At 44.8% G+C, this 12,418-nt stretch overlaps 5 non-coding genes across 5 annotated transcripts; all 5 read right to left on the bottom strand.

Annotated features, from left to right (window-relative positions):
- Positions 1-1,137: 1,137 nt before the first annotated feature.
- LOC130311169 (U2 spliceosomal RNA) lies at positions 1,138-1,322 on the bottom strand. Its single transcript, XR_008859605.1, has one exon. It is a non-coding gene; the product is annotated as a U2 spliceosomal RNA (small nuclear RNA).
- Positions 1,323-4,968: 3,646 nt separating this feature from the next.
- Positions 4,969-5,159, bottom strand: LOC130311138 (U2 spliceosomal RNA). Its single transcript, XR_008859577.1, has one exon. It is a non-coding gene; the product is annotated as a U2 spliceosomal RNA (small nuclear RNA).
- Positions 5,160-7,264: 2,105 nt separating this feature from the next.
- LOC130311103 (U2 spliceosomal RNA) lies at positions 7,265-7,455 on the bottom strand. Its single transcript, XR_008859544.1, has one exon. It is a non-coding gene; the product is annotated as a U2 spliceosomal RNA (small nuclear RNA).
- Positions 7,456-9,547: 2,092 nt separating this feature from the next.
- On the bottom strand, positions 9,548-9,738 carry LOC130311092 (U2 spliceosomal RNA). The gene has a single exon (XR_008859531.1). It is a non-coding gene; the product is annotated as a U2 spliceosomal RNA (small nuclear RNA).
- Positions 9,739-11,827: 2,089 nt separating this feature from the next.
- On the bottom strand, positions 11,828-12,011 carry LOC130311188 (U2 spliceosomal RNA). Its single transcript, XR_008859615.1, has one exon. It is a non-coding gene; the product is annotated as a U2 spliceosomal RNA (small nuclear RNA).
- Between the last annotated feature and the right edge of the window lie 407 nt (positions 12,012-12,418).

Here is a 12,418-nt window from a genome sequence, read left to right as displayed (position 1 = left end):
TTTCCCTTCTCTTCCTCTTACTTTTTTTTCACGTTTTTTTACGTTTTTCTCCTTTTCGCCTCTTTTCTGGGCGTATTATTCTTCTTTTTCTTCTTTTTTTTCGTCTAATGCATACCCCATCAGTGCAGCAATGCTTATTCAATACCGCCAGCAGATGGAGACACTGGGGGATAATTTTCTAAGGATTTATACTGATTTTTCCTGTCTGAATTTGTCGCACAGAAAGTTGCAGGCCAAATATGTGTGACATTTCTGCGACTTTAGCTTCTAGAGCATTTTTACAACATTATACATAGGTGCTGAATACATAAAAAGCGACTGTTCAGCGACAGACAAGTCGCATCGGCTGAAAGTAGGCCAGAATGTCAGTCCATGTTGGAGCAGGTTTAGATACAGTCTAAAGTATAGATCTCAAAGTCTGTGCACAGAATTTAGCAAGGGCCTCGCACCTTCTGATGCATCAGGTAGGTGCACAATAGCATAGCCTAACCCTCTGTACTTTGGTCTATATTGATGCGGGACATAGACAGCCAGCTGATGACCAATCCATTAGTGCAATGGATGGCCGGAAGCATTTGTCTTTGCCTTTGCAATACCACAGAAGCAATGCATGGTCAATGTACAGCAATGACACACCTGTGTGAACAGCCAGGAGACCCCCCCCCCCCCCCCCCATGTTATGTTACATAGTTACATAGTTAGTACGGTCGAAAAAAGACATATGTCCATCAAGTTCAACCAGGGAATTAAGGGGTAGGGGTGTGGCGCGATATTGGGGAAGGGATGAGATTTTATATTTCTTCATAAGCATTAATCTTATTTTGTCAATTAGGAACATTCAGCACCCACCCGCTATCAAGGCAGCTGCCTATCATGTCATGCCCTACCTGCACAGGTGTGCTGGCTACTCAAATGATCCAATTAAGGAGGCCATTTAGTCAGCAGCAGCAGAAGTCCTGTGCCTGGACGCTCCAACAGCGGCCAGACACAAGCAGAAGCAGAAGCAGCAGAAGCAGCAGCAGCACCACCTTTTGTTTTTTGGCTGCAGCAGCAGCAAGGCCCACAGGGCTGGCTAGCTGGCTAGCCAGCAAGCAGGTAGCAATGAAAGTAGGAATCTTTCTTTTTAACCCTGTAAGGGGGTGGTGCACTGTACCCGAAGATACTGCCATATCGGGTCAATGCATAGGGCGACGGAAGCAAGCTTCGAAATCGGCCCCCGTTCTCAAAAATCCATTTAATATATGGTCCCCAGATAGGGGACGTATCAGATATTAAACTGATAAGAACAGATTTTTTTTTAAGTTAGCCCTCAGAAACTCAATCAGAGTTCCAAGATCTTATTTGAACTCGATTGTTGCTCATCATCAGGTAACCCATTTTTTTATTTCTTCTTAACACTAATGACCACAAAATAAAATCAATAAAAAAGATTTAACCAGAAAAAAAAAACACACATTTACAATAACAAACAAACATTGCTTTCACCAGTAATTAATCAGAGAGACATTCCATTTCTCCAGGCATATACCATTAGGAAATCTATCATTCCACGGTTTATCGTTCCTCTTATCATCTGTCTTTTTACCGGAAGTCCCAACCAAGATGGAACTTTATAAGTGTCCAAAAATCTGTCCATATCAGCTTGAAATGAAAAATACACTTTGTCTCTAGCTTCCTCGTACCGATTTTCATATTTCGACCTTAGTTCCATTAAATCCATATCAAATGGTCTTCTTTCCTTTTTTGGCATATTTTCCAACATGCCATCCAAAACACCTCCAAATTCCATTGGTACATAAACCTCTTCTTTCTTTTTCTTTTCTTCAGCCACTTTTCTGGCTGGAACTTCCTCCAACTCAGGTTCTCCAATTTCTTCTTCTTCCCTACTCCTTTTAGCTGCTGTTTCCTTTTTCGTTGTTTGTTTCTTGGGACATACATTTACCAGGTGATCTTCATCACCGCACAGATGACACTTCTTTTTTTTGTTGTTGTTGCAGGTGTCTGCTTCATGACCTCCCTCCTGGCACTTATAGCACCATGAGTGAGTACATAGGTCTTTCCCGTGCCCGTATTGTTTACATTTACGGCAAAATTCCTCCATCCCTGAATAGAACAAGTCACCATTGACCGATCCAATTTTGAATCGCCCAGGTGGATAAATCACTTTACCGTCAGGTTCCTTTTTAAATTTAACTTTAAATTTCCATTTTGTAGTCCATAGGCCATATTGGTTCAGGACTTTTCCCTTTGACAGAATATTGTCACAGAATCTAGAAAGAAAAGTCTCAATGTCTTTTTCCAGTATATATGGGCTATACATCCGTACCGTCAATATTTTCTCCTGGTTCGGAAAATGCGGGGTCACCTCCACACCCTCCAAAACTGGATTGGCCTTCTTTTGCTGGTACTTGCTGCAAAAAAAATTAAAGTCCTCTTCAGAAGCCAATATAACATCGTAGTGTCCATTTCTTGGGAATTCAAGCATAGACAGGATTTGTTCCTTCTTAATTTCCAGCAACTTGAATAAGATCTCCTCGACCACGAAACCTAATCCTTTTCCTCTCTTGCAGGTATCCAATAAGGAAATCCGAACTCCATTTCTGAGCTTAGCATACTCAGGGATGCCTTCTGATGATGCTCCACTTGATCCAGCCATGTCCATCAGGATAAACACCTCCCCCACTGTAAGCAGGTAGGTGGTGGTGATCGCTCCCCGTTGTCTGGGGACTAAGCCGGCTCCCTAATAGCAGCAGGGGGGTGAAGTCCCTCCGTTAAGAAGGACGATCCCCCCAGGCAAAGGAGCCGGGTACCCCAGACACCCTCTGGCCAGACCAAGTGAGCAGAACTACACTTGATCTTAGCCAAAAGGCCGAGAAGCGATAACCGTGAAAGGGGCGGGCCCAACAAGGTGCCCTTCATGGGCACTATCACTGCTTGCTGTCAGGGAGGCTGCCAGACAATTTTCCATGCACACTCTGGGCTGGGGGGCAGTCAACCACCAGTACACACAGCAGAACCTAAACCCATACCATTATTGCTAAGCAGCAAGACAGGGGCCCATTGCACTCCCACGGGGCCTTTTTAAATGCAATCCATAACCCGGATTTGCCAGGAACCCTTCTTACTCCTCCTACTTGCATGTGACACTGGGCTTAGGATCTGCATAGGAAACACACACACAAGCACACACCTACCTTTGTTGCCTGCAGATGCCTCCTTGGCTGTCCCCAAACGGTATCAAACCAACACCCACGGGAAGCTGTAAGCATAGAGGACATGCCTGCACCCCATTGGACTTACCTGTGTGGGTTAAACCCGGGTTATTTGACAACCTATGGCGGTGATGGTTCTGCTCAGGCAGAGCAGTGCTGATGCTCCTCATAAAGCTGTCGCTGCTGTGAAGGTTCTAGGTGACATCACAAATCCCTATGGTTACATACACAACAAAGCTGGGTTGTTGTTGTTTACACTCTGCAAGGCCTGTGGAAGTGAGTGACATCATAGCACTGTAGTTCTGAGGGTTCTAGATGGATGCAACAATCTCCTGTTGCTTCTATGAAGGCCATAATAGACGACATCACCAAACAGCTCCATAGTCACATACACAGCAAAGGAGAGATGTTGTTTACACCTAGTGATGTCAGTGGTATTGAGTGACATCACAGCACAGTGCTAAGGCTCCTGGGCCTGGACACAGCAGCGGCTGCAATATCTCAACGGAGAATACGTTTATATATATGTGTGTGTGTGCGCATATATATATATATATATATATATATATATATATATATATATATTTCTCCGCCGAAATCACTTTTAAACCCATTTCCACCTTTTTTTCCCTTCTCTTCCTCTTACTTTTTTTTCACGTTTTTTTACGTTTTTCTCCTTTTCGCCTCTTTTCTGGGCGTATTATTCTTCTTTTTCTTCTTTTTTTTCGTCTAATGCATACCCCATCAGTGCAGCAATGCTTATTCAATACCGCCAGCAGATGGAGACACTGGGGGATAATTTTCTAAGGATTTATACTGATTTTTCCTGTCTGAATTTGTCGCACAGAAAGTTGCAGGCCAAATATGTGTGACATTTCTGCGACTTTAGCTTCTAGAGCATTTTTACAACATTATACATAGGTGCTGAATACATAAAAAGCGACTGTTCAGCGACAGACAAGTCGCATCGGCTGAAAGTAGGCCAGAATGTCAGTCCATGTTGGAGCAGGTTTAGATACAGTCTAAAGTATAGATCTCAAAGTCTGTGCACAGAATTTAGCAAGGGCCTCGCACCTTCTGATGCATCAGGTAGGTGCACAATAGCATAGCCTAACCCTCTGTACTTTGGTCTATATTGATGCGGGACATAGACAGCCAGCTGATGACCAATCCATTAGTGCAATGGATGGCTGGAAGCATTTGTCTTTGCCTTTGCAATACCACAGAAGCAATGCATGGTCAATGTACAGCAATGACACACCTGTGTGAACAGCCAGGAGACCCCCCCCCCCCATGTTATGTTACATAGTTACATAGTTAGTACGGTCGAAAAAAGACATATGTCCATCAAGTTCAACCAGGGAATTAAGGGGTAGGGGTGTGGCGCGATATTGGGGAAGGGATGAGATTTTATATTTCTTCATAAGCATTAATCTTATTTTGTCAATTAGGAACATTCAGCACCCACCCGCTATCAAGGCAGCTGCCTATCATGTCATGCCCTACCTGCACAGGTGTGCTGGCTACTCAAATGATCCAATTAAGGAGGCCATTTAGTCAGCAGCAGCAGAAGTCCTGTGCCTGGACGCTCCAACAGCGGCCAGACACAAGCAGAAGCAGAAGCAGCAGAAGCAGCAGCAGCACCACCTTTTGTTTTTTGGCTGCAGCAGCAGCAAGGCCCACAGGGCTGGCTAGCTGGCTAGCCAGCAAGCAGGTAGCAATGAAAGTAGGAATCTTTCTTTTTAACCCTGTAAGGGGGTGGTGCACTGTACCCGAAGATACTGCCATATCGGGTCAATGCATAGGGCGACGGAAGCAAGCTTCGAAATCAGCCCCCGTTCTCAAAAATCCATTTAATATATGGTCCCCAGAAAGGGGACGTATCAGATATTAAACTGATAAGAACAGATACTACACTTGATCTTAGCCAAAAGGCCGAGAAGCGATAACCGTGAAAGGGGCGGGCCCAACAAGGTGCCCTTCATGGGCACTATCACTGCTTGCTGTCAGGGAGGCTGCCAGACAATTTTCCATGCACACTCTGGGCTGGGGGGCAGTCAACCACCAGTACACACAGCAGAACCTAAACCCATACCATTATTGCTAAGCAGCAAGACAGGGGCCCATTGCACTCCCACGGGGCCTTTTTAAATGCAATCCATAACCCGGATTTGCCAGGAACCCTTCTTACTCCTCCTACTTGCATGTGACACTGGGCTTAGGATCTGCATAGGAAACACACACACAAGCACACACCTACCTTTGTTGCCTGCAGATGCCTCCTCGGCTGTCCCCAAACGGTATCAAACCAACACCCACGGGAAGCTGTAAGCATAGAGGACATGCCTGCACCCCATTGGACTTACCTGTGTGGGTTAAACCCGGGTTATTTGACAACCTATGGCGGTGATGGTTCTGCTCAGGCAGAGCAGTGCTGATGCTCCTCATAAAGCTGTCGCTGCTGTGAAGGTTCTAGGTGACATCACAAATCCCTATGGTTACATACACAACAAAGCTGGGTTGTTGTTGTTTACACTCTGCAAGGCCTGTGGAAGTGAGTGACATCATAGCACTGTAGTTCTGAGGGTTCTAGATGGATGCAACAATCTCCTGTTGCTTCTATGAAGGCCATAATAGACGACATCACCAAACAGCTCCATAGTCACATACACAGCAAAGGAGAGATGTTGTTTACACCTAGTGATGTCAGTGGTATTGAGTGACATCACAGCACAGTGCTAAGGCTCCTGGGCCTGGACACAGCAGCGGCTGCAATATCTCAACGGAGAATACGTTTATATATATGTGTGTGTGTGCGCGTATATATATATATATATATATATATATATATATATATATATATATATATATATATATTTCTCCGCCGAAATCACTTTTAAACCCATTTCCACCTTTTTTTCCCTTCTCTTCCTCTTACTTTTTTTTCACGTTTTTTTACGTTTTTCTCCTTTTCGCCTCTTTTCTGGGCGTATTATTCTTCTTTTTCTTCTTTTTTTTCGTCTAATGCATACCCCATCAGTGCAGCAATGCTTATTCAATACCGCCAGCAGATGGAGACACTGGGGGATAATTTTCTAAGGATTTATACTGATTTTTCCTGTCTGAATTTGTCGCACAGAAAGTTGCAGGCCAAATATGTGTGACATTTCTGCGACTTTAGCTTCTAGAGCATTTTTACAACATTATACATAGGTGCTGAATACATAAAAAGCGACTGTTCAGCGACAGACAAGTCGCATCGGCTGAAAGTAGGCCAGAATGTCAGTCCATGTTGGAGCAGGTTTAGATACAGTCTAAAGTATAGATCTCAAAGTCTGTGCACAGAATTTAGCAAGGGCCTCGCACCTTCTGATGCATCAGGTAGGTGCACAATAGCATAGCCTAACCCTCTGTACTTTGGTCTATATTGATGCGGGACATAGACAGCCAGCTGATGACCAATCCATTAGTGCAATGGATGGCTGGAAGCATTTGTCTTTGCCTTTGCAATACCACAGAAGCAATGCATGGTCAATGTACAGCAATGACACACCTGTGTGAACAGCCAGGAGACCCCCCCCCCCCCCCCATGTTATGTTACATAGTTACATAGTTAGTACGGTCGAAAAAAGACATATGTCCATCAAGTTCAACCAGGGAATTAAGGGGTAGGGGTGTGGCGCGATATTGGGGAAGGGATGAGATTTTATATTTCTTCATAAGCATTAATCTTATTTTGTCAATTAGGAACATTCAGCACCCACCCGCTATCAAGGCAGCTGCCTATCATGTCATGCCCTACCTGCACAGGTGTGCTGGCTACTCAAATGATCCAATTAAGGAGGCCATTTAGTCAGCAGCAGCAGAAGTCCTGTGCCTGGACGCTCCAACAGCGGCCAGACACAAGCAGAAGCAGAAGCAGCAGAAGCAGCAGCAGCACCACCTTTTGTTTTTTGGCTGCAGCAGCAGCAAGGCCCACAGGGCTGGCTAGCTGGCTAGCCAGCAAGCAGGTAGCAATGAAAGTAGGAATCTTTCTTTTTAACCCTGTAAGGGGGTGGTGCACTGTACCCGAAGATACTGCCATATCGGGTCAATGCATAGGGCGACGGAAGCAAGCTTCGAAATCGGCCCCCGTTCTCAAAAATCCATTTAATATATGGTCCCCAGATAGGGGACGTATCAGATATTAAACTGATAAGAACAGATACTACACTTGATCTTAGCCAAAAGGCCGAGAAGCGATAACCGTGAAAGGGGCGGGCCCAACAAGGTGCCCTTCATGGGCACTATCACTGCTTGCTGTCAGGGAGGCTGCCAGACAATTTTCCATGCACACTCTGGGCTGGGGGGCAGTCAACCACCAGTACACACAGCAGAACCTAAACCCATACCATTATTGCTAAGCAGCAAGACAGGGGCCCATTGCACTCCCACGGGGCCTTTTTAAATGCAATCCATAACCCGGATTTGCCAGGAACCCTTCTTACTCCTCCTACTTGCATGTGACACTGGGCTTAGGATCTGCATAGGAAACACACACACAAGCACACACCTACCTTTGTTGCCTGCAGATGCCTCCTTGGCTGTCCCCAAACGGTATCAAACCAACACCCACGGGAAGCTGTAAGCATAGAGGACATGCCTGCACCCCATTGGACTTACCTGTGTGGGTTAAACCCGGGTTATTTGACAACCTATGGCGGTGATGGTTCTGCTCAGGCAGAGCAGTGCTGATGCTCCTCATAAAGCTGTCGCTGCTGTGAAGGTTCTAGGTGACATCACAAATCCCTATGGTTACATACACAACAAAGCTGGGTTGTTGTTGTTTACACTCTGCAAGGCCTGTGGAAGTGAGTGACATCATAGCACTGTAGTTCTGAGGGTTCTAGATGGATGCAACAATCTCCTGTTGCTTCTATGAAGGCCATAATAGACGACATCACCAAACAGCTCCATAGTCACATACACAGCAAAGGAGAGATGTTGTTTACACCTAGTGATGTCAGTGGTATTGAGTGACATCACAGCACAGTGCTAAGGCTCCTGGGCCTGGACACAGCAGCGGCTGCAATATCTCAACGGAGAATACGTTTATATATATGTGTGTGTGTGTGCGCGTATATATATATATATATATATATATATATATATATATATATATATATATTTCTCCGCCGAAATCACTTTTAAACCCATTTCCACCTTTTTTTCCCTTCTCTTCCTCTTACTTTTTTTTCACGTTTTTTTACGTTTTTCTCCTTTTCGCCTCTTTTCTGGGCGTATTATTCTTCTTTTTCTTCTTTTTTTTCGTCTAATGCATACCCCATCAGTGCAGCAATGCTTATTCAATACCGCCAGCAGATGGAGACACTGGGGGATAATTTTCTAAGGATTTATACTGATTTTTCCTGTCTGAATTTGTCGCACAGAAAGTTGCAGGCCAAATATGTGTGACATTTCTGCGACTTTAGCTTCTAGAGCATTTTTACAACATTATACATAGGTGCTGAATACATAAAAAGCGACTGTTCAGCGACAGACAAGTCGCATCGGCTGAAAGTAGGCCAGAATGTCAGTCCATGTTGGAGCAGGTTTAGATACAGTCTAAAGTATAGATCTCAAAGTCTGTGCACAGAATTTAGCAAGGGCCTCGCACCTTCTGATGCATCAGGTAGGTGCACAATAGCATAGCCTAACCCTCTGTACTTTGGTCTATATTGATGCGGGACATAGACAGCCAGCTGATGACCAATCCATTAGTGCAATGGATGGCTGGAAGCATTTGTCTTTGCCTTTGCAATACCACAGAAGCAATGCATGGTCAATGTACAGCAATGACACACCTGTGTGAACAGCCAGGAGACCCCCCCCCATGTTATGTTACATAGTTACATAGTTAGTACGGTCGAAAAAAGACATATGTCCATCAAGTTCAACCAGGGAATTAAGGGGTAGGGGTGTGGCGCGATATTGGGGAAGGGATGAGATTTTATATTTCTTCATAAGCATTAATCTTATTTTGTCAATTAGGAACATTCAGCACCCACCCGCTATCAAGGCAGCTGCCTATCATGTCATGCCCTACCTGCACAGGTGTGCTGGCTACTCAAATGATCCAATTAAGGAGGCCATTTAGTCAGCAGCAGCAGAAGTCCTGTGCCTGGACGCTCCAACAGCGGCCAGACACAAGCAGAAGCAGAAGCAGCAGAAGCAGCAGCAGCACCACCTTTTGTTTTTTGGCTGCAGCAGCAGCAAGGCCCACAGGGCTGGCTAGCTGGCTAGCCAGCAAGCAGGTAGCAATGAAAGTAGGAATCTTTCTTTTTAACCCTGTAAGGGGGTGGTGCACTGTACCCGAAGATACTGCCATATCGGGTCAATGCATAGGGCGACGGAAGCAAGCTTCGAAATCGGCCCCCGTTCTCAAAAATCCATTTAATATATGGTCCCCAGATAGGGGACGTATCAGATATTAAACTGATAAGAACAGATACTACACTTGATCTTAGCCAAAAGGCCGAGAAGCGATAACCGTGAAAGGGGCGGGCCCAACAAGGTGCCCTTCATGGGCACTATCACTGCTTGCTGTCAGGGAGGCTGCCAGACAATTTTCCATGCACACTCTGGGCTGGGGGGCAGTCAACCACCAGTACACACAGCAGAACCTAAACCCATACCATTATTGCTAAGCAGCAAGACAGGGGCCCATTGCACTCCCACGGGGCCTTTTTAAATGCAATCCATAACCCGGATTTGCCAGGAACCCTTCTTACTCCTCCTACTTGCATGTGACACTGGGCTTAGGATCTGCATAGGAAACACACACACAAGCACACACCTACCTTTGTTGCCTGCAGATGCCTCCTTGGCTGTCCCCAAACGGTATCAAACCAACACCCACGGGAAGCTGTAAGCATAGAGGACATGCCTGCACCCCATTGGACTTACCTGTGTGGGTTAAACCCGGGTTATTTGACAACCTATGGCGGTGATGGTTCTGCTCAGGCAGAGCAGTGCTGATGCTCCTCATAAAGCTGTCGCTGCTGTGAAGGTTCTAGGTGACATCACAAATCCCTATGGTTACATACACAACAAAGCTGGGTTGTTGTTGTTTACACTCTGCAAGGCCTGTGGAAGTGAGTGACATCATAGCACTGTAGTTCTGAGGGTTCTAGATGGATGCAACAATCTCCTGTTGCTTCTATGAAGGCCATAATAGACGACATCACCAAACAGCTCCATAGTCACATACACAGCAAAGGAGAGATGTTGTTTACACCTAGTGATGTCAGTGGTATTGAGTGACATCACAGCACAGTGCTAAGGCTCCTGGGCCTGGACACAGCAGCGGCTGCAATATCTCAACTGAGAATACGTTTATATATATGTGTGTGTGTGCGCGTATATATATATATATATATATATATATATATATATATATATTTCTCCGCCGAAATCACTTTTAAACCCATTTCCACCTTTTTTTCCCTTCTCTTCCTCTTACTTTTTTTTCACGTTTTTTAACGTTTTTCTCCTTTTCGCCTCTTTTCTGGGCGTATTATTCTTCTTTTTCTTCTTTTTTTTCGTCTAATGCATACCCCATCAGTGCAGCAATGCTTATTCAATACCGCCAGCAGATGGAGACACTGGGGGATAATTTTCTAAGGATTTATACTGATTTTTCCTGTCTGAATTTGTCGCACAGAAAGTTGCAGGCCAAATATGTGTGACATTTCTGCGACTTTAGCTTCTAGAGCATTTTTACAACATTATACATAGGTGCTGAATACATAAAAAGCGACTGTTCAGCGACAGACAAGTCGCATCGGCTGAAAGTAGGCCAGAATGTCAGTCCATGTTGGAGCAGGTTTAGATACAGTCTAAAGTATAGATCTCAAAGTCTGTGCACAGAATTTAGCAAGGGCCTCGCACCTTCTGATGCATCAGGTAGGTGCACAATAGCATAGCCTAACCCTCTGTACTTTGGTCTATATTGATGCGGGACATAGACAGCCAGCTGATGACCAATCCATTAGTGCAATGGATGGCTGGAAGCATTTGTCTTTGCCTTTGCAATACCACAGAAGCAATGCATGGTCAATGTACAGCAATGACACACCTGTGTGAACAGCCAGGAGACCCCCCCCCCCCCATGTTATGTTACATAGTTACATAGTTAGTACGGTCGAAAAAAGACATATGTCCATCAAGTTCAACCAGGGAATTAAGGGGTAGGGGTGTGGCGCGATATTGGGGAAGGGATGAGATTTTATATTTCTTCATAAGCATTAATCTTATTTTGTCAATTAGGAACATTCAGCACCCACCCGCTATCAAGGCAGCTGCCTATCATGTCATGCCCTACCTGCACAGGTGTGCTGGCTACTCAAATGATCCAATTAAGGAGGCCATTTAGTCAGCAGCAGCAGAAGTCCTGTGCCTGGACGCTCCAACAGCGGCCAGACACAAGCAGAAGCAGAAGCAGCAGAAGCAGCAGCAGCACCACCTTTTGTTTTTTGGCTGCTGCAGCAGCAGCAAGGCCCACAGGGCTGGCTAGCTGGCTAGCCAGCAAGCAGGTAGCAATGAAAGTAGGAATCTTTCTTTTTAACCCTGTAAGGGGGTGGTGCACTGTACCCGAAGATACTGCCATATCGGGTCAATGCATAGGGCGACGGAAGCAAGCTTCGAAATCGGCCCCCGTTCTCAAAAATCCATTTAATATATGGTCCCCAGATAGGGGACGTATCAGATATTAAACTGATAAGAACAGATTTTTTTTTTTTTTTTTTTTTTTTAAACCTTCAGGTTTGGACATTAAAACATCAAAATCCAACTCCATACTTCGTCACTTAGACTTTCTGAAGTAAAGTCCAACTCATCATTAGGTCTTTCTTTTTATTTTCAATTTCAAACAAACATAAATACCATCACCAATTACAAACTTACAAGATATCTCCATTTCAAAAACTTCCATATCCCCTCAGCATCCTTATCCCCCAAATTCTTCCTATCACACAAATAAACAACATATAACCTATCTAGAATCAACTTAATACAACCCTCCACCGACACGTTTTTTCTTTTGAATACACATAAATTCCTAACATCCCAAAGTACTTCTTTAATAATGGCAAGCAACACAAAAAAAACCCTTTCCTTATCTCTCCCTACCATACTAAGTCCAAACATAACCACATCATACGACATAT

This window comes from Hyla sarda, unplaced genomic scaffold, assembly GCF_029499605.1.
Source record: "Hyla sarda isolate aHylSar1 unplaced genomic scaffold, aHylSar1.hap1 scaffold_162, whole genome shotgun sequence".
Classification (NCBI taxonomy): domain Eukaryota; kingdom Metazoa; phylum Chordata; class Amphibia; order Anura; family Hylidae; genus Hyla; species Hyla sarda.
Note: the sequence above shows the minus strand (reverse complement) of the source record. Positions and strands in the feature narration are given on the sequence as shown.